Source organism: Crocuta crocuta, unplaced genomic scaffold (genome assembly GCF_008692635.1).
Source record: "Crocuta crocuta isolate KB4526 unplaced genomic scaffold, BGI_CrCroc_1.0 scaffold513, whole genome shotgun sequence".
Classification (NCBI taxonomy): domain Eukaryota; kingdom Metazoa; phylum Chordata; class Mammalia; order Carnivora; family Hyaenidae; genus Crocuta; species Crocuta crocuta.
This window is the reverse complement of record NW_027527461.1, coordinates 490,278-513,543: the sequence shown is the minus strand read 5'-3', so window position 1 is coordinate 513,543 and position 23,266 is coordinate 490,278. Positions and strand designations below refer to the sequence as shown.

The 23,266-nt window shown below is 41.5% G+C and overlaps 1 protein-coding gene across 3 annotated transcripts in view; it reads right to left on the bottom strand.

The window, feature by feature from the left end:
• The window catches only part of PGBD2 (piggyBac transposable element derived 2), a 53,427-nt gene that overhangs the window by 21,341 nt on the left and 8,820 nt on the right, over positions 1–23,266 (bottom strand). For 2 of the 3 annotated variants that reach the window (XM_077763721.1, XM_077763735.1), the window contains exon 1: positions 12,449–12,542. The exons of the other annotated variant lie outside the window; for it this stretch is intronic. The gene's annotated coding sequence lies outside the window, so the exon portion shown is untranslated. Of the gene's footprint in view, positions 1–12,448; positions 12,543–23,266 lie in introns of those variants that run through there. 3 annotated transcript variants of the gene reach the window in all.

Genomic DNA, 23,266 nt, shown 5'->3' with positions numbered 1-23,266 from the left:
AAATAAATATTTTAAAAAATAAAAAGTATCTTGAAACAAATAAAAAAACCCTACAACATATCAAAACATACAGGATGCAGAAAATGATTTCTAGGAGAGAAGTTTATAGCTATAAACATATACATTAAGTAAATAAAAAGATCCCAAATAAAAAACTTAACTTTATACCTTAAGAACTATAAAAAGAATAGATGAATAGATTTAAAAAATATGTGATACAATGGAATATTATTTGCCCATAAAAAGAATGAAATCTTGGACCCCAGGTTACAATTGCAGAGGAGTAGGGTGACCCTAAGCTTGCCTCCTCCCTCAACCACAGCTAGATAAATATCAAATAATTATGAACACCCATGAAACCAATCTGAGGACTGAGAGAACAAAGCTGCACATCTACAAGCAGAAAAAAGACCACCTCAAGGAAGGTAGGAGGTGCAGAGAATTGATTTGAGAGAGAAAAGAGATGTAGGTGTTATACAGGACATAGAGCTCTGAATATGGACAGAGAGGAGTGAGAGAATGAGAGAGTGAGAAAAAGAGTGAAAATGTACAGGGGACTGCACAAGAAAACTCTTCCCCAAAACCACTGAGTAGCAAAAGGAAAGGGTTTAAATACTGGAAGTTTTTTATAAACAGCAGAGTGCAGAGTCTGAAGTTTCAGGATTCAGTGCCATCACCATGGTTGTGCCTGGCAGCATTAGCAATGCTCTGGTGGGGAAGGAGGGCAGAGACCTGGGAGCAGGCAAATCTGAAGATCCCCTGGATCACACAAGGAAGAAAGAGTTCCCCTGCCTGGAGTGCATTAGTAGAGGTGATATGGCCTCTCTGGGGGCAAAAGACCCTGCAAGAGCCATTGAGCTGCCTCATTCATCAGCAAAGGAACAAAGACACTGGCTGAGGGCAGCAAACCCTGGTGCTGGCTTTGTGCTGTGATCTCCCATAAATTCCGAACTGCTGTGCAGCTGCACAACTGTTTTCTGGGCACAGCACACAGCAAGACCCTCCCCCAGAGGATCAGCAGGGGTCTGCACCTCGAGGTGAGTTTTGAAACTCAGCCATGCCACAGATAAAAGGCAGAAGTGCTGTGCTGCCTGGTAGGCAGACAAGACATACTGTGATGATGGGTATCTGACAGAAGCTTGGAACAAAGGAGTGGTGACTGATCATCTGTGAGGCCTTTCTGAGGAGTGGCATACATGAGATCCCTCCGCCAGAGATGAGAAAGCAGGGCAAAGCCATTCTTCCCCCACCCTTACCTCTGACCAACTTCAGTGAGCAAAACAGCATCACCAAGTGGAAGCTGGAGGCGCTTACAGCAAGCCCTACCCCATGGCAGTCTGCAGGTTCAACTTGACTAGGGAAAGTCCTCCTGAGAATCAGAGCAATCAGCTCCTACCCCAGAAGATCAGCATAAATCCCTTGCATGCACCAAGTCTAATGATCATGGAGTGCTGCAAAGCTTTAGCTCTAGGGGAAACAAGATCTAGCCTCCTTTGGAGATACACATATATATACACACATATATACATATACATATACATACACAGAAAAAGAAATTTTTGTTTATTCTTTGTCTACTTATTTTTTATTGTTTATTTATTTATTTTGAGAGAGAGACAGAGAGAATGTGCACAAGTGAGTGAGCGAGGGGGTGAGAAAAAGGGAGAGAATCCCAAGCAGCCTCTGCAGTATTAACGCAGAGCCTGATGTGGGGCTCAGTCTCACAAACCATGAGATCATGGTCTGAGCCAAAATCAAGACTTAGACGCTTAACTGGCTAAGCTACCCACACTCTATTTTATTTTTTAAATTATTATTTTATTTTATTTGTGTTCTTTGTTTTAACTTTTTTTTATTTTGGACCAAGTGTGTCTTAACAAGGAGACCAAAACACACTAAAAATCTAGCCTGCTTTCTTCTCTTTTTTTTGACCTCCAAAGTGACAAGAAGTAGCAATTCATCCCAAAAGAAAAAAATGGAAAAATTCACAACCAGGGATTCAATCAACACAGATATAAGTAAGATGTGTGAACTAGAATTTGAAACAACAATTTTAAGGGTACTAGCTGATACTGAAAAAAGCACAGAAGACACGAAGGAATCCATTACTAAAGAGTCAAAAGAACTAAAAACTAGTCAAGCCAGAATTAAAAATGCTATAACCAAGATACAAACATGAATAGACCATAATAATGAGGAAGCAGAGGTAAGAATCATTGATACAGAATCTAAAATTACGGAAAATAATGAGGCTGAAAAGAAGAGGGAAAGAAAGGTTTTAGATCACAAATGTAGACTTCAGGAACTCAGTGACTCCTTAAACTATACTAACATTTATAACAAAAGAATCCCAGAAGATGCAGAAAAAAACGCAGAGAGTTATCTTAGTAAATTATAGCTGATAACTTCCCTAACCTGGGGAATAAAACTGATATCACAATCCAAGAAGCACAGTGAACTTCCATTAAATTCAACAAAAGCTAGCCATCATGAAGACATATCATAGTCAAATACATAAAATATACAAAGAAAGAATCCTGAAAGCAGAAGGGTAAAAAAAGTCCTTCACCTACAAGGGAAAACAGATCAGGTTCACAACAAATCTGTCCACAGAAACTTGACAGGAGAGAAGGGGGTAGCCGTATATATTCAACATCCTGAATAGGAAACATATGCAACCAAGAATACTTTCTTCAGAAAGGATGTCATTCAGAACAGGAGAGATAAAGAGTTTCTCAGACAAGCAAAAACTAAAGGAGTTCATGACCACCAAAACCAGCCATGCAAGTAATAGTAACAGGGACTCTTCAAGTGGGGAAAAAGACCAAAACCAACAAGAGAGGGGGAAAGAAAACATCACCAGATGTTACATAAATATTACTTTACAGGTAACAAAATGGCACTAAATTCATATCTTTCAATAACCACTCTGAATGTAAATGTACTAAATATTTAATCAAAAGACAAACGATGTCAGAATAGATTCAAAACAGCAACAACAAAAACCAAGACCTCAGCAATATGCTGCCTACAAGAGAGTCATTTTAACCTAAAGACAAGTGCAGATTGAGAGTGAGGGGAAAGAGTATCAAATGGAAAAAAGTCTCTTCAAAAAAATGGTGGTGGGAAAACTGGACAGCAACATGTAGAAGAATAAACCTGGACCACTTTCTTATACCATACACAAAAATAAATTCAAAATGGATGAAAGATCTAAATGTGAGACAGGAAACCATCAAAATCTTAGAGAAGAATACAAGCAGCAACCTCTTAGACCTTGGCTGCAGCAACTTCTTACTAGATGTATCACCGGAGGCACGGAAACAAAAGTAAAATGGGCCATTGGGACTTGATGAAGATAAAAAGGTCCTGCACAGTGAGGTAACTATTAACCAAACTAAAAAGCAACCTAGGGAATAGGAGAAGATATTTCCAAATGACATATCTGATTGATAAAGTGTTAGTATCCAAAATCTATAAAGAACTTATCAAACTCAGCACCCAAAAACAAATAATCATTGAAAAAATAGGAGAGGATATGAACAGAAACTTTTCCAAAGAAGACATCCAGATGTTAACAGACACATGAAAAGATGCTCAACATCACTCATCATCAGGGAAATACAAATCAAAATCACAATGAGATACCACCTCACACCTGTCAGAATGGCTAAAATTAACAACACAAGAAACAACAGATGTTGATGGGATTGTGGAAAAAGGGAACCCCTGTTGCCCTGCTGGTGGGAATGCAAACTAGTACAACCACTCTAGAGAACAGTATGGAGGTTCCTCAAAAAGTTAAAAATAAAACTACCTTGGAGCACCTGGGTGGCTCAGTGGATTAAGCATCTGACTTTGGCTCAGGTCGTGATCTCATGGTTCATGGGTTCAAGCCCTGCATCGGGCTCTGTGCTGACAGCTAGCTCAGAGCCTGAAGTCTGTTTCAGATTCTGTATCTCCCTCTCTCTCTGACCCTCCCCTGCTCATGCTGTCTCGGTCTCTGTCTCTGTCTTTCTCTCTCAGAAATAAAAAACATTAAAAAAATAATAAAATAAAACTACCTTATGATCCAGTAATTGAACTATTAGATATTTTACCCAAATGATATAAAAATACAGATTCGAAGGGGTCAGTGCACCCCAAAGTTTACTGCAGCCTTATTAACAATAGGCAAACTATGGAAAGAATCCAAATATCCATCAACTGATGAATGGATAAAGAATGGACACACGGACACACACACAAGAACATTACTCAGCCTTCAAAACACATGAAACCTTGCCATCTGCAAAGAGATGGAGAGAGCTACAGTATATTATGCTAAGGGAAATAAGTCATTCAGAGAAAAACAAATACCACATAATTTCACTCAAATGTGCAATTTAAGAAACAAAACAGATGAACATATGGAAGAGGGAAAAAAAGAGAAGAAGGAAACCATAAGAGACTCTTAATGATTGAGAACAAACAGGGTTGATGGAGAGAGCTGGGTGGGGGATGGGCTAAATGGGTGATGAGTAGTAAGGAGGGCACTTGTGACGATGAGTACTAGATGTTGTATATAAGTGATGGATCATTTTATTCTACTCCTGAAACCAATATTGCACTGTATGTTAACTAACTTATACTTAAATTTTTTTAATTTTTTTTAAATTTAAAAAGATAGCTTAATAAAGAAAATGTGGTATATACTTACAATGGAGTATTATGCAGCCTTACAAAGGAATAAAATCTTGTTACATGTTATAGCATGGATGAAACTTAAGGACATTATGTTAAATGAAATCAAACCAATCACAACTCAAATACTGTATGATTCTATTTATATGAGGTATCTAAATGACTCCAATTCATAAAAACAGAAAGTAGAACGGTGGCTACCAGTGGACGGTTGAGGGGGAAATGGGAAGATGATGTTTAATGGGTATAGAGTTTCAAGATAAAAGTGTTCTCAAGATTGGCTGCACAACAATGTGAGTATACTTAACACTAGTGAAGAGCAGTTAAGATGGCAAATTTTATTTTATGTTAATTTTTACAATTCTCAGGGAAAAAGAAGGTTACTTCTAGAGAAGAAATTTCCTACTTGCTAGAAGGATATAATAATTTTAAATTTTATGCACTTAATAACAATTTCAAAATAAAGTAAAAATTAACTATAGAAACTGATAAATCCATCACAATAGTGAGAGATTCAATATACCTCTTTCAGTGTTTAATGATCAAGCAGACAAAATTACTGAGACCTGAACAGCAGAATTGACAATGTTCGGTCTATCCTAAATAAACAGCAGTGATGTCAGCAAGACAGAAGAACAGAAAGTCCCCATTTTGTGTCTCCCTACACAATGATTTGGCAGCCAACCACAGGAAAGTGCCTTTGTAGGTGCTCTGGGATCCAGGTAAGAGGCTTCTAACCCTGGGTGAACCCCCAAGACTAAGGAAAGCTTCTTTGAAAAGACAGGCCAGGACTCTGGTAGCAAGTTCACCAAACGTAGCCTGGCCTACAAACCAAAGGCAGCCTCAACTCCCTAGGAACTGAACTCCAGGCCTGCTTGCATATCGTTCTGCAACCAGTCCTATGTGCCAAGGAACTTAGGAAGAGCCATGGTATCCATACCCCAATAGGCCCTCCAGCCTTAGACCAGACTATGGATCCTAAAGCAGCCCTGTGTCCAGGCTCTATCTATGCCCTTAGCCCTGTTCACTCAGGGACCTAGCAACCCATTCTTCTGGTATGAGGCCTGCCGATGTCAGTGTCAGCTATGGCCCCAGAAGCAACCCTGAGACGTGGTTTCAGCCTCTCTGCCACAGTCTAGGGGAAGTCAAGGGAACCAGTGGGAGAAACACCTATCCAAGCCCCCAGTGGCAGACCAGTTAACCTTAGTCCCAGGTGTGGATCCTGAAGCAGTCCTGTGGTCCAGCTCCAGCCATGCCTGAATGTAGTCCCAAAGGCAGTCACATCCACCTGGGGACCAAGAACTACATCTGTCTGCAGAAAGTATTAACAATAAAGAAAATGATAAATTACACCACACTTAAATTAAGAACTTTTTGGTTCATCAGAAGAAATTCATAAACAGAAAAAGTTATCTGTAACAAATATAAGGGATTAATATCTAGGAGGTACAAAGAATCTAAGATATACAAAGAAATCACAGGAACAATTAAGAAAAACACAAATAACACAACAGGAAAACAGGTAAAAGGATATTTATTAGCAGGTACTTCTGAAAGGAAATACAAACAGCATGCAAACATGAAAAGATAGTCTCATTTCTAGGGAAATAAAAATTCCAACCACAATTGAGATAACACTTCACACATCACTTCACTAGATTGGCAAAAATTTTTAGAGGCAGACATACACTATCAAGTGTTGGAGAGGACCATGAGTCATACAAGAGGCCCCATAGTGCTGAAAGGAATGTAAAGGATGCATAAGTATCTACACCCAAACCCACCCACCTGGCAATCAACCTCAGGTATTTACCCTAAGGCAGGAGTTCTCAGCCTCAGCACTGACACTGGGGACTGAAAAACTCTTCAGTGTGTGGGAAAGCTTTAGATGGGGAGGCATTACAGAATGTTTAGCAGCATGCGTGACCTCTACCCATTAGAGATGGTAGCACCTCACTTGCCAGTTATGACAACCAAAAGGGTCTCCCTGTCTCCTCTGCACCCCACTTCTCCCTCTCCAGGCCACCCCACCCTATTTGATAACCACTGCCCTAGAGGAATTACTGTACCTGTGCGCCAGGAGACCAAGATAAGAATGCCCACTCCAGCTGTTTATTTTACTGTTTATTTACAGTAGCAAAAAACAAGAGACGACCCGTATGGCCAAGGATAGAACAGATATAATGAAATACAACAGAAAAAGTGAATGAAGAACTTCAGCCACACACACCACTGAAAGAATCTCAAAACAAACTCAGCAAAAAAAAACGAAAAACAAAAAAACAAAAACATCACAGCTCACTACATTTTTCATTTTATAAGGACTGAAAAGTTAAACAAAACTAAATATATATTATCTGGAAATACATAATGGTAAAACTATAAAGAAAAGCAAGGAGGGGCGCCTGGGTGGCTTAGTCGGTTAAGCGTCTGACTTTCCCTCAGGTCATGATCTCGCGGTTCGTGTGTTCGAGCCCCGTGTCGGGCTCTGTGCTGACTGCCAGCTCAGAGCCTGGACCCTATTTCGGAGTCTGTATCTCCCTCTCTCTCTTTGACCCTCCCCTGCTCACACTGTCTCTCTCTCTCTCTCCTAGAAAGAAATAAAAAATATTTTAAAAAAAAGCAAGGAAATTATTAAAAGGTACTTCAGGACAGTGATTACCTCCCAAGAAAAAGATGAATTGGAGCAGACAGACTTCAGAAGACTTCTAAGGTTTGGATAAAGTTCTATTTCTTAAATTGAGTGGGATATTGAACATCGTTTCATTATTTTTGTTCACATGTGTTTTATATATTTTTTGCACACTCACACAGGCACACACAAAGGCACAGGGATACGTGCACACCTGTGAGCAAATACTACAGAGGTGATCCACTCCATGCCCCTCAGGAAGACAGCTGTCTGCAGTGATGAGGGAGTGGGAGGCAGCAGGTGTTCTGTGGTGTTCCAGAACATGTGTATCTTGCACAGCTAGAGGTAGAAAATTAGAAACACTCATCTCCCCACTCTACAGTCTCATGAAGAGTCTGTTTACTGAATCCTTATTTCTCAAAGCCCAGCCAGCCCAGATCCCAGCTTGTCCACACAGTCTCTGACCACCTCACGTCTTCCTCTGGTCTACTTGATGCTGCATGTAAATTCCCCTATAGCTTTTCAGAAAAGCTCACTGCCCATGCAGGCATCATGGAAACGAGTCCCATGAGCCCTTAGAGAATCTGAGTATATGATTATGACCTCTCTGGGCCTCCCACCTCCCTTTCCTTCTGATCTTCCTCAGCACTCAGGCAGGCTGGCTGTAGGTGCTAGGTGTCTAAAGAGTGCTAGAACAACCTTGGTCTTTCAACCCCTCTACCCACCTCCCATTCACAAATCTGCAGCCTGATAAGAATGTAGACTATGGAGCCACCAGTGGCAAGCTCTGTGACAATGGGCAAGTCACTAACCTTTTCTGTGCCCACATCTCCTCACCTATAAAATGGGATCTTCATGGTACCAATCCTAGTAGGGTCATTGTGAGGACAAGAGTCAAGGCATGTGAAGCACACAGAAGGGGCCTGGCTCTACAAGTGTTAGCTGTCATCTGAGATCCATAACCCCTCACCCACAATTCTCAGAAGTCAAAAATGCTGTGAAAACTGAATAATTCTCCAAAATACAACAACAAACTCTGGCAGCAAAATCTAAAATGATGGGAGGCTCTTTGCAATCTCTATTTCTATTACTAACTGTAGGTATTGATACATTTTGCTATAGAAATTCTGTGTTTGATTAGGGGTGCTTTAGTACGACTTTGATAAAATTCAAACATGTCTGGCCAGTTTGGGATCAGAGAATGTGGCCTGTGTTACCATTTCAGAGTCATGCTAACCCTCAGCAGCTCAGCTCATCACTTTTTCTCTGTTGTGCCCAAGGTGGTCCTCTTCCACTCACTGACATTCAGTGACAGCCACCAACCAGTCATTCTGACACTGGCCCATCCTAACAAAGAACCTCCCCAGGTCACAACTGCACATGCCTTGCTATTAAGTCAAGGCCACTAAACAGCCTGGTCCCGAGCCTTCCCCTACCCAGCCCCTGCCTAGGCACAGGCCACCCCATGTCCTGCAATGTCCTTTTCTAAGTCAAGAGTTACTGCATGTTGACCTCACCATGTGCACCATGGCCAGGCAGTTGCCTAGTAAATTTATTCACCTTTGTATACCCAGAAGCCAACACAGCTCCTGGCATGCAGTATGCACCCAATAAATACTTGCCAACCTGAACAAATGAGCAAATGGCCATAGCTGAGGGTACCTAATTCACCTCATCAGGCCTTCATTTTCATCTTCATCTTTTGATTCTCAGTCACTTACTCAGAATAGAACTAGGAACTCTTGATATACGACTGCCCCTTACCAAAATATACTTATAAAGATTCTCTGAAACTGTGAGAAATAAGCCCACTTCCCCAATCAAAGGAGAGGCGAGAACACTCAAAACACAGTGAAGCAAGGCTTTAATCAACATTCTTGCCAAGACTGGGTGTCTGATGAATAGGCACACTCGGGCGGTTACAGCAGACAATTTACCTCATAGTGTGCAAGTCTGTCCTCTGATTCCTCATTGGCTGAGTACTACAGAGGTTACAGCCTTACCCAGAAGTCAACTATGCCCATGTAAGGCCAAAAAGTAGTCTGACTGGAACAAATGTACATGCCTTGAGGTGACACAGAGACTTCAGTTCTTTGGCGCATGCTCATTGCAAAGCCTGCAAAAATGAGCCCACAATATGTAGAGGGATAACCAGGAAGTCAAGTGTCTTAAGGGTTTGGGACTCCATTGTGTGTGGGGAGCAGAGAGGGCGCAGGATTCATACATATTCCCAATAGGTTGTAAACCTATTGTTAACTGAACAGCACAGCTTTTATTTGGTATTTCTGAAAATGAATCATCTCACTTACTTCTCACAGAAACCATGCACTGGATATGGAGAGTAGAAAGGAGTCTGTCAATGGAGTCAATTAATACAATGGATTCAACCAGGATGGAAAGGGTAGCTAAGCAGGAAGGGAGGCAGAAGCCACTTCTTCCTTTCAGTGGTTCTCTGGCTGTTCTCTCCATTCAGGCCCTCCATCCTCTCCCACATGGCTCCCCCATCCTTCCTGCCTTGCCTGACAGAACCAACAGAGAAATGGAACAAGAGTATGCAGTACCCCTACATGCTAAGCAAATTCTCAGCAAGAAAAATGCTCAGATAGAGGCTGTTGGGCAGCCACAATTAAGTACCCCATCACTTCCCCATTCATTTGGCAAGCATCAAAAGTTTACCAGGTGCTAAAAGTATGTGTGTACAATATTGCCATATAACAGGGTTACCAAGGAGAGAATGTGGGAGAGACTTGGATCTACAAAACAGGATCTGGACCTAGTCAGGGAGGTCACAGAATACTTCCCTTAGGAAAGGTTGCTAGATGGAGATCTCCAAGAAGAGTAAGAATTCCCTGAGGAGACAGGGAACAGAATCCCATATACAGGGAATAGCAAAGAAGTAGAAAAGCAGAGGCAGTCAGGGCAGAGTTAGGGAATGTGAGGGAAAGGGTATGAGAAGAGGCTGGACCTGCCATTTCAGGGCCTTGAAGGCACCACTATCTTTATGCCACAGCAAAGAAAACCTTTATTTATTTTTGCCAACTTTTTAAAGTTTTTATTTTAAATCCAATTAGTTAACATACAGTGTTATACTGGTTTCAGATATACAATATAATATTTAACAACTCCATATATCACCAGTGCTCAACACAAGTGCACTCCTTAATCACCATCACCTAGTTACCCATCCCCACAACCTCTCCCATCTGGTAACAATCAGTTTGTTCAGTCTGTTTCTTAATTTCTCTCTCTCTCTCTCTCTTTTTTTTTTTTAAATATTTTTATTTATTTCTAGGAGAGAGAGAGAGAGAGAGAGAGAGAGAGCGTGAGCAGGGGAGGGTCAGAGAGAGAGGGAGTCACAGACTGAAACAGGCTCCAGGCTCTGAGCTGGCAGTCAGCACAGAGCCCGACGCGGGGCTCGAACCCACGAACCGCGAGATCATGACCTAAGCGAAAGTCGGACGCTTAACCGACTAAGCCACCCAGGCGCCCCTCTCTCTCTCTCTTTTAAGCAAAGGAAAATTTTTAAAGATTACAGGAAGACTATGACACAATCGCTTGTACATTTTAACAAGCTTATTCTGACTATGGTGCAGACAACTGAGTGAAGGCACCAAAGCAAGTACAGGTAGACAAAAAGCAGGATGATGGTTCCCATGGAGAAAAGTGGGCCAGCCCAGGGAAAATTAAAAAAGGAAATCATGTCTATATGGACTGCAGGGTAGAGCTGGGGGAAGAGCTGATGAGGGAAGCCTTTCCCAGGAATGGCTGAGTGGCTAGGGTAAGGTGACATCATTCACAGGACCCGGGGGCACTAGAAGAGGCCCAGATGTGAGTGAGCTCAACCTACCTTATGTTCATACTGAGACAGAAACGCTTTTGAGATAACCCAGAAAGGTATCATGTAGGCCACAGGCTAAGCAAGTCTGGGACAGAGAAGTGGCCTGGGCTGGACTCATAAACGAGTGAGTTCTCTGAGGTTTCATGCTTTGCTCAGAACCACAACAATCATTGAAGCCACAGAGATCACCCAAGGAAGATGCCCATACTGAAAGAGAAGATGGCCAAGGGATTTGAGGACAGAAGGATGGAGGCCTGAGAAGTAGGAGGAGAACCAGGAGAGGCTGGCTAGGCCCAGGATGGGTCAAGGCACAGGGAATGACCAAGTGTCAAAGCTGCCATTCTCTATTGGGCCTGTCAGGGAGAAAGAAAAGACCCTTTGATTTGAGATCTGGTGCTTCCAAGGCCACTCTGAAGGGGAAAGAGCCTCTACTGCTTAAAATGTAAATTTGTCCAATGAGACAACTAAATGAAACTAAATCCTGACCTGAATCCTATACCACAGAAAAGAACTGGGCGACGAAAAATGGGCGACGAACAAACTAATCTGAACAGAACCTGTAAATGTTAGTGTCCTGGTTTTGCTGTTCTGTTAAATTAGATGTTAAAATTTGGGGATTCCAAGTAGATAGAATGAGAATTCTTTGCGCTAGTTTCTAAACTTTTTCTTAATTCTGAAATTATTTCCAAAAGATTTTTTTTAATAAGACATTTTACAAATGTAAATGCCTCAAAGTAGAACCACGTGCAAAACGGCTCTGGGAAAGCCTTTGTGAGACACCAACCCCCTCCCCTCTTCTTCCCCATTACAAAATCAAATGGAAAAAAAAGGAAAACAAAAGACACACGGCGACCGCAGAAGCAGGCAGAAGCACACATCAAGTCCCCGCGCAAGGCCACCTCTCCCTGAAGGAGATCCCTCCCCTGAGGCAGCGCGGCCAAAGACCTACCCCCCAACAGGCCTCACCGCAGCCCGGACTCCGCCCACAGGTGCCGACCACTCCACGTTCCTAAGTCCTGCTTCAGGGCACCCCCGCCCAGCCCAAAGGTTCTAGGTTTTCCCGTCCGAGTCCGCACCGCCCTCGGCCCGTCTCCCCGCCCTGCAACGGGAGCGCCTCCGTTCGGCCTTAGGAACCCAGAAACCCATTGTCCCTAAACCTGTCCCTCTTTCCCACCATCCACGCGCAGCGCTGAGGGCCAAAGCCTGGGGCGCCGTTGAGAAAACGCAACGCCAGGCCCCGCAGCTCCCGCACCCAAACTAGGGCAGGTCTGCAACGCGAACGGGCCGATACCTACCTGCGCGGCAGACCGGCTGAAGTCTAGCAGAGCTGCGCCGGACACAGCGCGCTGCAGCGAAACCCGGAGCGCCTGACCGCGCCCGCCTCGAGCGTCGCGGCCGCGCAACGTCCGGCACGAGAGCGCTCTCGGAACCTGGGCTCGCCTTCTGTGTCCCGCCCCAGTCACGCCTCCGACCACGCCCCCGACCCGGGAAACCACCGAGAGGCCAGGGCCTCCGCAGAGCCTAGAGGGAACTTGAAAGTTCCTCCGTGGGCGGGTCAGAGCGGCAGAAGTGTCCGCAGAATGTCCAGCTTGCTCGGTTCTTCTTGCTCCCTCCCGTGCTAGTCCAGGCAGGGGTGTAGTTGTTCTCCTGTTCACTGGAGTACGAGCCTTTTTTCTGTCTAGGATGGTGGTTTTCTAAACAGAATGAGTTAGGGGTCTCTGGAAAACTACAAACTTCGCTTTCTCTACATAAGAAAAGTCATTTTAAGACCCTGACTATCCTGTGAAAGAATTTAAAAACAGCCACTATCAGGCCAGAAGATACCCTAGTCATGTAAGGGCAATACATCAGTGCTAAAACTCTCATTGCTAACTCAAAAGTGAAGATTGACCTGACACACATACTTGAGTTACCTTTGCAGGATCTAAACCACTTTGAGCACTCAGATTCAAGACCAACTGGAGCCACCGAATTGATAATGCTGACCTTGGCTGGACCTTGTGAGTTCCCCGTGGACTCAGTCAACTTAAGATGACTTTTACCCTAATTCCATGCTGTCTTCCCCATTGTGCAAGCCCTTTCATGAGTATGCATGCTCCCTTAGCTAAAAGTTTATCCGATTTTATTGTTCAAGGAAACTGTGTTGGGAAAGACCCCTTGTGTTCTCCTTTACTTTTTGCACGTAAAACCCGTACTTTTCCTCTTCTTTGGCTTAGTTGTGTCTTTTGGCTCACATCTACCAAGAGGTAAACTTAATTTTGAGTAACAGTTCTCCAGACATGGGAACTTGATAAAAAAGCAAATCCTGGAGTTCCACCCCAAACCTACTGAATCAGAAACTGAGGGCAGACCCAACATCCCTTGAAGTGATCCTGATTGATACAAAGTAGGTTTTGAAAACGGCTGATCTGTGACAACTTTTCTCAACCTCCACACTCTGAACATTTATGGCCTGGATAATTCTCTGTTGTGGGGGTCTATCCAGTGCATTATTGGTAGAGTCATTAGATAAACTACAAGGTGACAGAGAAGTTAAACTTGATTTTCAGGTAAAATAAGATTCAGATTTAATGTAGAGACCTGTATTTTATTTGGAGACACTGCTGCATGTGTATTTTTATTTGCTAAATCTGGAAATTCTGATTGTAGAGTATTTGAACATCCCTGGCCTCTACCTACCACCAGTAACACACCACAGGTGTGCCAGTAACACACCACACCTTTGCCCCTCCAGTTATGACTGCTAAAAATGTCTCCAGTATCCTCATTTTTAAATAATAAATTCAACTGAGTAAATTTTAAAGATTTAATTGGCTTTATTAAATGCCTCACAAAGTGGGCAGCATCCCATCTAGCAAATAGAGGAATGTTCTGAGGAGTTATACAAAATTGAATGTTTTTATAGAAGGAAAGTGTGGCAAGAAAGTTACTAGCAAAAGGAAAGATTGTTCCTAGAAAGACGACTTTCCCTGTGGTAAAGATAAGGGGTCTTATTGTGGAGTTGCCCTCATCTACTTTTGAGGGATGTAGAGGGCCTATTGTGGAAAACTGGCACTGATTTAAAAAAAAAAATCCTGACTTACCAGTAAACACTACATTTCTGGGAGAGGTTGAAATTGCAGTTATTTCTTTTCTATTTTATTTTTTGTTTACAATTTATTTTCTTTTTTAAAGTAATCTCCACACCCAACATGGGACTCAAACTCATAACCCTGAGATCAAGAGTTGCATGTTCTACTGACTGAGCCAGCCAGACACCCCAAATATGCAATTAGATTGATATTAATCCCCAATTTAGGAACTCAGTCTAAGTGACATCATTTTGGGCTTGTGGTTTTCTTATTTACACCAGGGAAGCAAAATCCCCTCTCTACTCCAACCCACATCTACCTTCACAGCTTGAGAATTACTGTTTTATAAGATGCATGGGACAGTGTGCTTTACAGAAAATGGTGACTTGGCCACAAAGGATTTGTCTAAACACAAATATTCTTGAAATAAGCTATGTTAAACATCCAAGAGAGTCAAGTAGCAAAGGTTTTGCGTTTGCTTCTCTACCCTGGCAATTCGCCACAAGATATTTTTTGTTTGTTTGTTTTTGTCACTGTTGTTAAAAAGAAAATCACAAGCCCAAAATGGCGTCACTTAAGTCAAGGCCTCAAATCAGTAAACCAACAATTATTACCTAACCTAATTGTAGTTAGGTAGTACTGTACTGTAGTACTGCAGAAATGTAACTAATCAGTCAACATGGGGATTTCCTGATCAGCATTAAGAAATTTACTGATAGACCCCTTCAATTCCCCTTAGGAGGACAACCTTGCCTAAAATAATGGGTTCTTGGCCAATAATTTCCTTTTTCCACTTCCTGTCTATCTTTAAAAACCTTTCCTGGGGTGCCTGGGTGGCTCAGTTGGCGTCTAACTTCAGCTCAGGTCATGATATCATGGTTCTGTTCCATACCTGAGCTCAAGCCTCCTTCAGCACGCAGAGGCCACCTTGGATCTTCTGCCCCACCACCACTCCTCCCTCGTGGTCTCTCTCTGTCTCTCAAAAATAAACAAACATTAAAAAAAAAAACACCTTTCCTTTTCAATAGATCTTTGGAGCTCTCCTCTACTTTCTAGACAGGGTTCTGCCTGATTCATGAATCAATTAATAATGCCAGTTAGATTTTTAAATTTATTCTGTTGAGTTTTTGTTATTTAACAGATTTGGTAACAGCAGTGTGATTCAAAGAAAACTTCTGTCAGCATTCAAGGACAATGAAAAAAATAGGCATGCTCCCCATGAATCCTTTGAAATCACTGTCTTTCTCACATTTCCAAGGGCTGTAAGTAAGTTCTCAGTTCTCACTTTCCACACTTTCTGCATTCCAACTCCCAAGTTGGAGTTCTTTTTACAAGGTACATCAACTTGATCTGCCAGACATATATTCCCAGAGGCAACTGAGCTTACATAAATATGGAACCCAGTTGATATGCCATATTTGCCTGGTGCCCAACTGAGCTGGCAGAGGATCTCCCCAGGGCCAACCTCTAGCCTTTCAACCCACAGTCGCCTGGGTAGAAAACCTCAGCAGATTCCATGGGGATTGGTGATGGTGCGCACATAAGGCCTTCTTGTGGCCAGGATGCACTAACATTTTGTGGTTACTGCCAATACATTAAGGTGCACATGTTTGTCTTATTTTATGTAGATAAGGGTTGTTGCTAGTGGGCATCTCAGAGACCAAAAAGCCACACAATTGGTGGGCATGAGTCGAGGACTGGAAGGCTATTAGATAATTTGCCACCTGAAGAAGACTCTTGTGATAGGATAAGTTGGTCATGGAATGGGTTAGGTTCATGCTAGTTTGCCTGCCAACTTCAAGAAAACTTCCATGCAACAAGATATACTGTAAAACATGCTCAATCCTCAACCCGGTGGCACATCCCTTTTAGTTATTAGTTCAGATTTGAGAAACCCAAAGCCTTAGCTAATGGGATCCTTAAATTCTAGAGCCAGGCATGCCACCTTCCAGCACACCAATTTACTTTATGTCCAAGAACTGTAGTCTTGAAAGTTGCAGATATTTAGCAAAAACAACAAAATGTTTCTAAGCATATTTTGTGTCCTGAGAAATTTGGCTTCATAACCATCAGGTGGGGGGGGGGGTCTCCCAAATAAAGCAGGACAGAAAAGTGAGTTGCAAAATGAACAAACCTTTTAGAATCTCTAAAATAAAGTTTCATTTGAGCCCATTAAGACAGCTGTCCAGGAAACACTATCTTCACAAAGAAGGGAATCCTCTGGAAAATGAAGTTTTTAACAGGGTTATATACTTTTTACATCTTGTAAAATCTTAAATGGCTAACATATAGGAAGGAATCACAAGCTGTAACATCAAGGAATGCAAGAATAAGAAGAATTGTCTTTAAGGACAAGCTGGTTTTCCTTGAGAATACTCATTTACAAAGCAAATATACAATACATGCTTGGAGGACTTGACTACAGTTTCAACTCCCTCAGATATGTAATCTTTAACCAGTTACCATGGAGATTTCTTGGTCAGCATTGGGAAATTTAATGATAGACACTCTCTGCTCCCCTTAGGAGGGCAACCTTGCTTACAACAATGGATTCTTTGCCAATAATTTTCTTTTTTCTACTCTTTCTCTACTTTTAAAAACCTCTTCTATAGCCTTTTGGAGTTCACCTTTACTTGATAGATGGGGTGGTGCCCAATCTATGAATAAATTTATAAAGCTAAATAGGTCTTTAAATTTTACTTGGTTGAATGCTTGTTATTTAACATTGTAAAGTGTGTTCCAAAACACCTGAGTCAGAAAAGTAAGTTATGCCAATTTGTGAAATCCTCAGCCAATGGTACAGTCAAGTTTGTCATTGCTCATTCCACTTGTATGTAGTAAGGCCCTGGACACCAGATACAACAGAGAACAAAATATGCTTGTTCTCATGGACTCATTTTCTAATAGGGGAGGCAATCAAGAAGCAAGTAGTATGTAATGTGTCAAAATGTGGTAAGCAGTGAGAAAAATAAAGCAAGTTAAGAAGATAAAGGATGAGCCCTGGAAGGGTGGGGTGCTATTTTAGGTAAGATAAAGACAGTGTTTCGCAGATTGCTTTGCTTCCAAGAACCTGTGTCTCATTTGTTCCTTCATTCAACAAATGTCTAATGAATATGCACTCTGTGACAGTCATTGTTCTGTCTAAGCACTGTAGTTAAAACAGTGAGGAGGAAAAATGACACATCTTGTCTTCATGGTGCTTACATTCCAGCGAGAAAAATGAACAACAAACAAGCAAGTAAAATATATGTTAGAGAATGCTATGGAGAAAAATAAAGTGGGGAAGAGGAATAGTAAATCCAGTTTTAAATAGTGTGGTCAGGGAAGGCCTCACTGAGAAGACTATATCTGAGGGAAAAGCCAAAAGATATGAAGAACAAACCATTCAGAATTCAAGAGGAAAAATAATTTAGGCAAAAAGAATGGCATGTTCAACAGCTTTGGGATGAAAGCAAGCTTAGCAAGTTTGAGGAACAGCATGGCTGGAGCTGAACAGCATGGCTGAATAAGGAGAGTCAAAGAAATGAAGTCAGAGAGTAATAAATAACGTGTCTGATTTGTGGGGTTCTTGTAGGCCTTTGCCAACTTCAGTGTTCACTCAATGTTCAAGCAGAGGAGGAATGCAGTCTAATGTAGATTTTACAAGTGCCCTATGAGGTGAAGCAGAGCAAGAAGCCAGATGGGATGCTACTATAGTTGTTTATATCAGACATAATGGACAGGCCCATGGACCAGGGTGCTTATGATAAAGAGGGAGAAAATTAGGGGTACTCTGGACATATTTTGAAGGTAGTGACAAGAGGATTTCCTCATAGATTTGATGTAGAAAATGAGAGAAAGGAGTCAAGGAAGACTCAGTTATTAGCCTTCACAGCACAACAGTTTTGAGATCAACTGAGAAAGGAGGGATGGAAGAAGAACAAGTTTGGTGTGAGGTCAGGACTTTGGTGTTAGACATATTAGATATCTTGCTTAGGAAGTTAGTGGAAGTGACTGACTTGCCTTTTCTAGATAGAGAAATATCTATCTAGTTCATACCCAAACTTTGTCCAAATTAGGACAAATTAGGATCTCTACCTAAGCCATTTTCTCCTATGTAAGTGCTCAGTTGAAAATCTGGGGCCTTCCTTGGTTGGCAAGATTGTTCTACTCAGAATCAGGAAATGGAATTATTCACAACCTCTAGCTAAGTCAGAGTTTAACCTGGGGAGGTATTACATAGAGACCTCTCCCTTCTCTCCGGTTTCCTACCTCTCTCCTCAGATAATAGAAGGGGCATGAGGAAGTGACTTTTCATTCATGAAAGAGCTCAAATGGAGGATGGAAGAATCAGAAAATGAGAGGCTAATACTTTTCCAGAATAAATCAGCTTACAAACCACCAGAAACATCAGATCCCTACTGTGGTCTCTTAAGGATTATAGAGATATGGAGGAGGGGGGAACCTAGGGTAAAGGGAGAAATAGGTATAAGTCAAAATGAGAGAGAAAAGATAGTATGGAAAATGGACTGACGTAAAGAAAGGGAAGAGGGGAATGATAGAGTGGTGGGTTCCAGAGAGTGAACCCATCTAGTGGATCAGATCTTCTCTCCTTTTCTGAGATGTCTCCTTGGACTGCATTGAGAAATTTTCTCTTTAATATAAAGAAACTCTTGCTTTGCTTGTGGTATTGAAGGACTTAATCACTTAGTGGGATTCATGGTGCCCCCTCAAAACATACATCCACTCAGAACTTCAGCATTTGACATTATTTGGAATAAGTGTCTTCACAGATTTTATAAAAAAAAAAAAAAAAAAAAGATCTTGAGATGAGATCATCTTGGATTAGGATGGGTCCTAAAACCAGTAATGGATGTCCTTAGCTTCCTCGGCTTCTGGTACATTATGCCAATCTATGCCTCTGTCTTCATGTGGCGTTCTGATTTTGTCTTTGTTATGTCTTCTCCTTTCCTATTGTACAGACATCCACTATTGACCTGCCTTTGAGTTTTAAATCATTGCTCCCACTATTCTGGCCAAAAATAAATAAATAAAAGTAAATAGTTCTATTGTTTTAGTTTAGGATGTAGCATATTGGGGTTTTAGTTATCCTGTATTTAGAATGGTTTAAGTCAGTTTTGTAGTTTATTTTTACTTCAAATGGAGCTTTTTATAGCCTTGGTTAAAATTTGACTCTATTCCTTTCTTAAACAAGTTTTGTGCCGTATTTTACTAAGTTAATCATGTGTCTACAGTAACTGTGATAAAATTTATCAACACTTATATATACTTTTTTTTTCCCTACACACAAGCTTTATTTATTTATTTTTTTTTAGTTTTGGTTAAAGTCCAGCTATTTAACATACAGTGTAATATTTGTTTCAGGTTTACAATATAGCGATTCAACACTACCATACAATACCTGATGCTCATCACAAGTGCCCTCCTTTATCCAAATAACCTATTTAACCCACTCCCTCCCCCACCTCCCCTCTGGTAACCAGAAGTTTGCTATCTTTAGTTAAGAGTTTGTTTCTTGGCTTGCTTCTCTCTTTCTGTATCCACTTTGCTCATTTGTTTTCTTTCTTAAATTCCACATATGAGTAAAATCATATATTTGTCTGAGTAACATTCCATTATATATAAATATAAATAAATATAGCATATCCTCTTTCTCCATTCAATAGTTGATGGACATTTGGGCTGTTTCCTCTATTTGGCTATGTAGATAATGCTGCTATAAATTTCTGTGTGCATGTGTCCCTTTAAATTAGTTTTTTTTGTATTCTTGGGGTAAATACCTAGCAGTGTATACGCTGGATCATAGAGCTTCTATGATTCATCATATACTTCTATTTTTAACTTATTGAAGAGCCTGAGTACTGTTTTCAATAGTGGGTGAATCGTTTGCATTCCCTATGAAAGTGAAAGAAGTTTCCCCTTTCTCCACATCCTCACCAACACCTGTTTTTCTTTGTGTTATAATTTTAGGCATCCTAACAGGTGTGAGGTGGTATTTCATTGTGGTTTTGATTTGTATTTCCCAAATGATGAGTGATGTGGAGTATCTTTCCATGTGTCCATTGACCATCTGGATGTCTTCTTTGGAAAAATGTGTGTTCATGTCTTTTGATCCATTTGTTAATTGGATTATTTGCTTTTTGAGTGAGTTTCATAAGTTCTTTATATATTTTGGATTCTAACCTTTTATCAGGTATATCATTTGCAAATAACTTCTCTCATTTTGAGGGTTGTCTTTTGGTTTTGTTGAGCCTTGCCTTTGCTATGCAGAAGCTTTTAATCTTGAAAGAAGTCCAAATAGTTCATTTTTCTTTTTGTTTCCCTCACCTCAGGAGGTATATCTAGGAGCAAGTTGCTACCACTGATGTCAAAGAAGTTAATGCCTGTGTTCTCTTCTAGGATTTTTCTGGTTTCAGATCTCAGATTTTGGTCGTTCATCAATTATGAATTTATTTTTGTGTATGATATAAGAAAGTGGTCCACTTTCATTCTTTCACATGTAGTTGTCCAGGTTTCCCTATACAATTTGTTGATGAGACTGCCTTTTTCCTATTGGATATTCTTTACAGCTTTGTCAAAGATTAGTTGACAATATATGTATGGGTTTATTTCTAGGTTTTTAATTCCGTTCCATTGATCTACATGTATATGTTTATGCCAGTACCATACTGTTTTCATCACTGCAGCTTTGTAATGACTTGAAGTCCAGAATTGTGATGACTCTAGTTTGACTTATTTATTTTTCATTCTTTTTTTTTTTTGACAATGAAGCTAGCTTTACTTATTTTCCATTTTTTTAAGTTTTTATTTAAATTATAGTTAGTGAGCATATATTGTAATATTGGTTTCAGGAGTAGAATTTAGTGTTTCATCCCTTACATATAATTTGCACTGCCCATCTCAACAAGAGCCCTCCTTAATACCCATCACCCACTTAGTGCATCCTCCACCCAACTGCCTTCCAGCAACCCTTATTTTATTCTGTATAGTTAAGAATTGGGGCACTGGGATGGCTCATTCGATTGAGTGTCGACTCTTGATTTCACCTCAGGTCATGATCCCAGAGGCGTGGGATGAAGCCCCACATCAGGTTTCACAATGGGCATGGAATCTGCTTAGGAGTGTCTCTCTTCTCTCTCTCTCTCTCTCTCTCTCTCTCTCTTTCTCTCTCCCTCTCCCCACTCTCTCTCTCTGTCTCTCTAAAATAAACAAAAAGAGTCTCTTATGGTTTGCCTCCCACTTTTTTCTCTTCCCTTAAGTTCATCTGTTTTGTTTCTTAAATTCCACATGAGTGAAATCGTATGGTATTTGCCCTTCTCTGACTGAATTATTTCATTTAGCATTATAAATACACACACATGCACGCACACATATACCACATCTTCTTCATCCATTCATCAGTCAATGGACATTTGGGCTCTTTCCATAGTTTGGTTATTGTTGATAGTGCTGCTATAAGTATTGTGGTGCATGTGCCCCTTTGAATATGTATTTTTGCATCCTTTGGGAAAATACCTGGTAGTGCAATTACTGGGTTGTGAGAGAGTTCTATTTTTAAGTTTTTGAAGAACCTCCATACTGTGTTCCAAAGTTGCTGCACTAGTCTGTATTCCCACCAATAATGTAAGATGTTTCCCCTTTCTCTCCATCCTTGCCAAAATGTGTTGCTTCCTTTGTTGTTAATTGTAACCAATGAGGTGGTATCTCATCATAATTTTCATTTGTATTTTCCTGATGATGAGTGGCATTGAGCATCTCTTTATGTGTCTGTAGCCATCTGTATGTCTACTTTGGAAAAATGTTTAGATTAGAGGAGTTAAGATGGCAGAGGAGTAACGGAACCCTATGCATGCTTCATACTGTGAACACAGCCAGATAAATATCAAACCATATTGAACAGCCAAGAAATCAATCTGAAGTCTGAGAGAACAAACAGTACATCTAGAGGTAAAAAAGCAGCTACATCATGGAAGGTAGGAGATGCAGGGAGTTGAGCTGGTGGAGAAAAGAAGTTCAGGTGCTATGGAAGAGAGGGAGTCATGATCATGGAGAGAGGAGCGAGAGAGAAAGAGTGAAAGCACGTGCAGGGGATTGCACAAGAAAAACTCTTCCCCAAAACCACTGCCTAGGAAAAGGAGAGGGGCCAATTATTACAAGTTATTATAAGCAGTGAGCACAAAATCTGAAGTTTTAGAAGTTCACTCCTTGGCCAGGTTATGCCTGGGGGGTGGGAAGGGGGAGTTTAGTAGTGTTCCTGTGGAGGAGGGCAGAGACCTATAAGTAAGCAGTGTGGTCTGAGGATCCCCTGGATCTCACAGGGAGAAAAATTTCCCCTCCTAGGGGCGCATTTGCGAGTGGTGACATGGCCTCTCTAGGGTCAAAAGGAACCAGCAGCACCAATGCCAACGGTTGCTGTTCCCTAGCATAGGAACAAAGGCACTGGCTGAGGGCAGCAAACCTGGCGCTAGCTTTGTGCTGTGCTGTACCATAAACTCTGAACTACTCCACAGTCATGTGATCACTTTTCTAGGACAAACTGGCAAACGGAGAAAGTGTAACAAGACTCTCCCTCAGAGGATCTCTGTGGGTCCCTGACACCTGGGTCCCAGTTGCAGTTTTGAAACCCAGCCACGTGTCTGAGATAAAACACAGGAGTGATGTGCTGCCTGGTAAGCAGACAGAACAATGGACACAGGCAGGGTGAAGACAGGGGTCTGGTGGAAGTAGGGGACACAAGAGAGATGATTACTTGCTCTTCTGTGAGAACTGCCTAAAGAGTGCCAACTCCCTGCTCCATGTACCAGAGTGGGGCAATGCCATTCCCCCTCCCCCCTCTCCATCCATCAGCATTGACCAACTTTAGTGACCAAAACAACACTACCAACATGTGGCTGGAGCTGCTTACACTAAACATCAGCCCCCAATCCCTGTAGGTGCATCTCCACTTGAGCAGATCCACCTGAGAATCAGTGCAGCAGCAAGCCCCACTCCCAGAAGACCAGCACAAACCCCTCTAACCCACAAAGTCTACTGATCATAGAG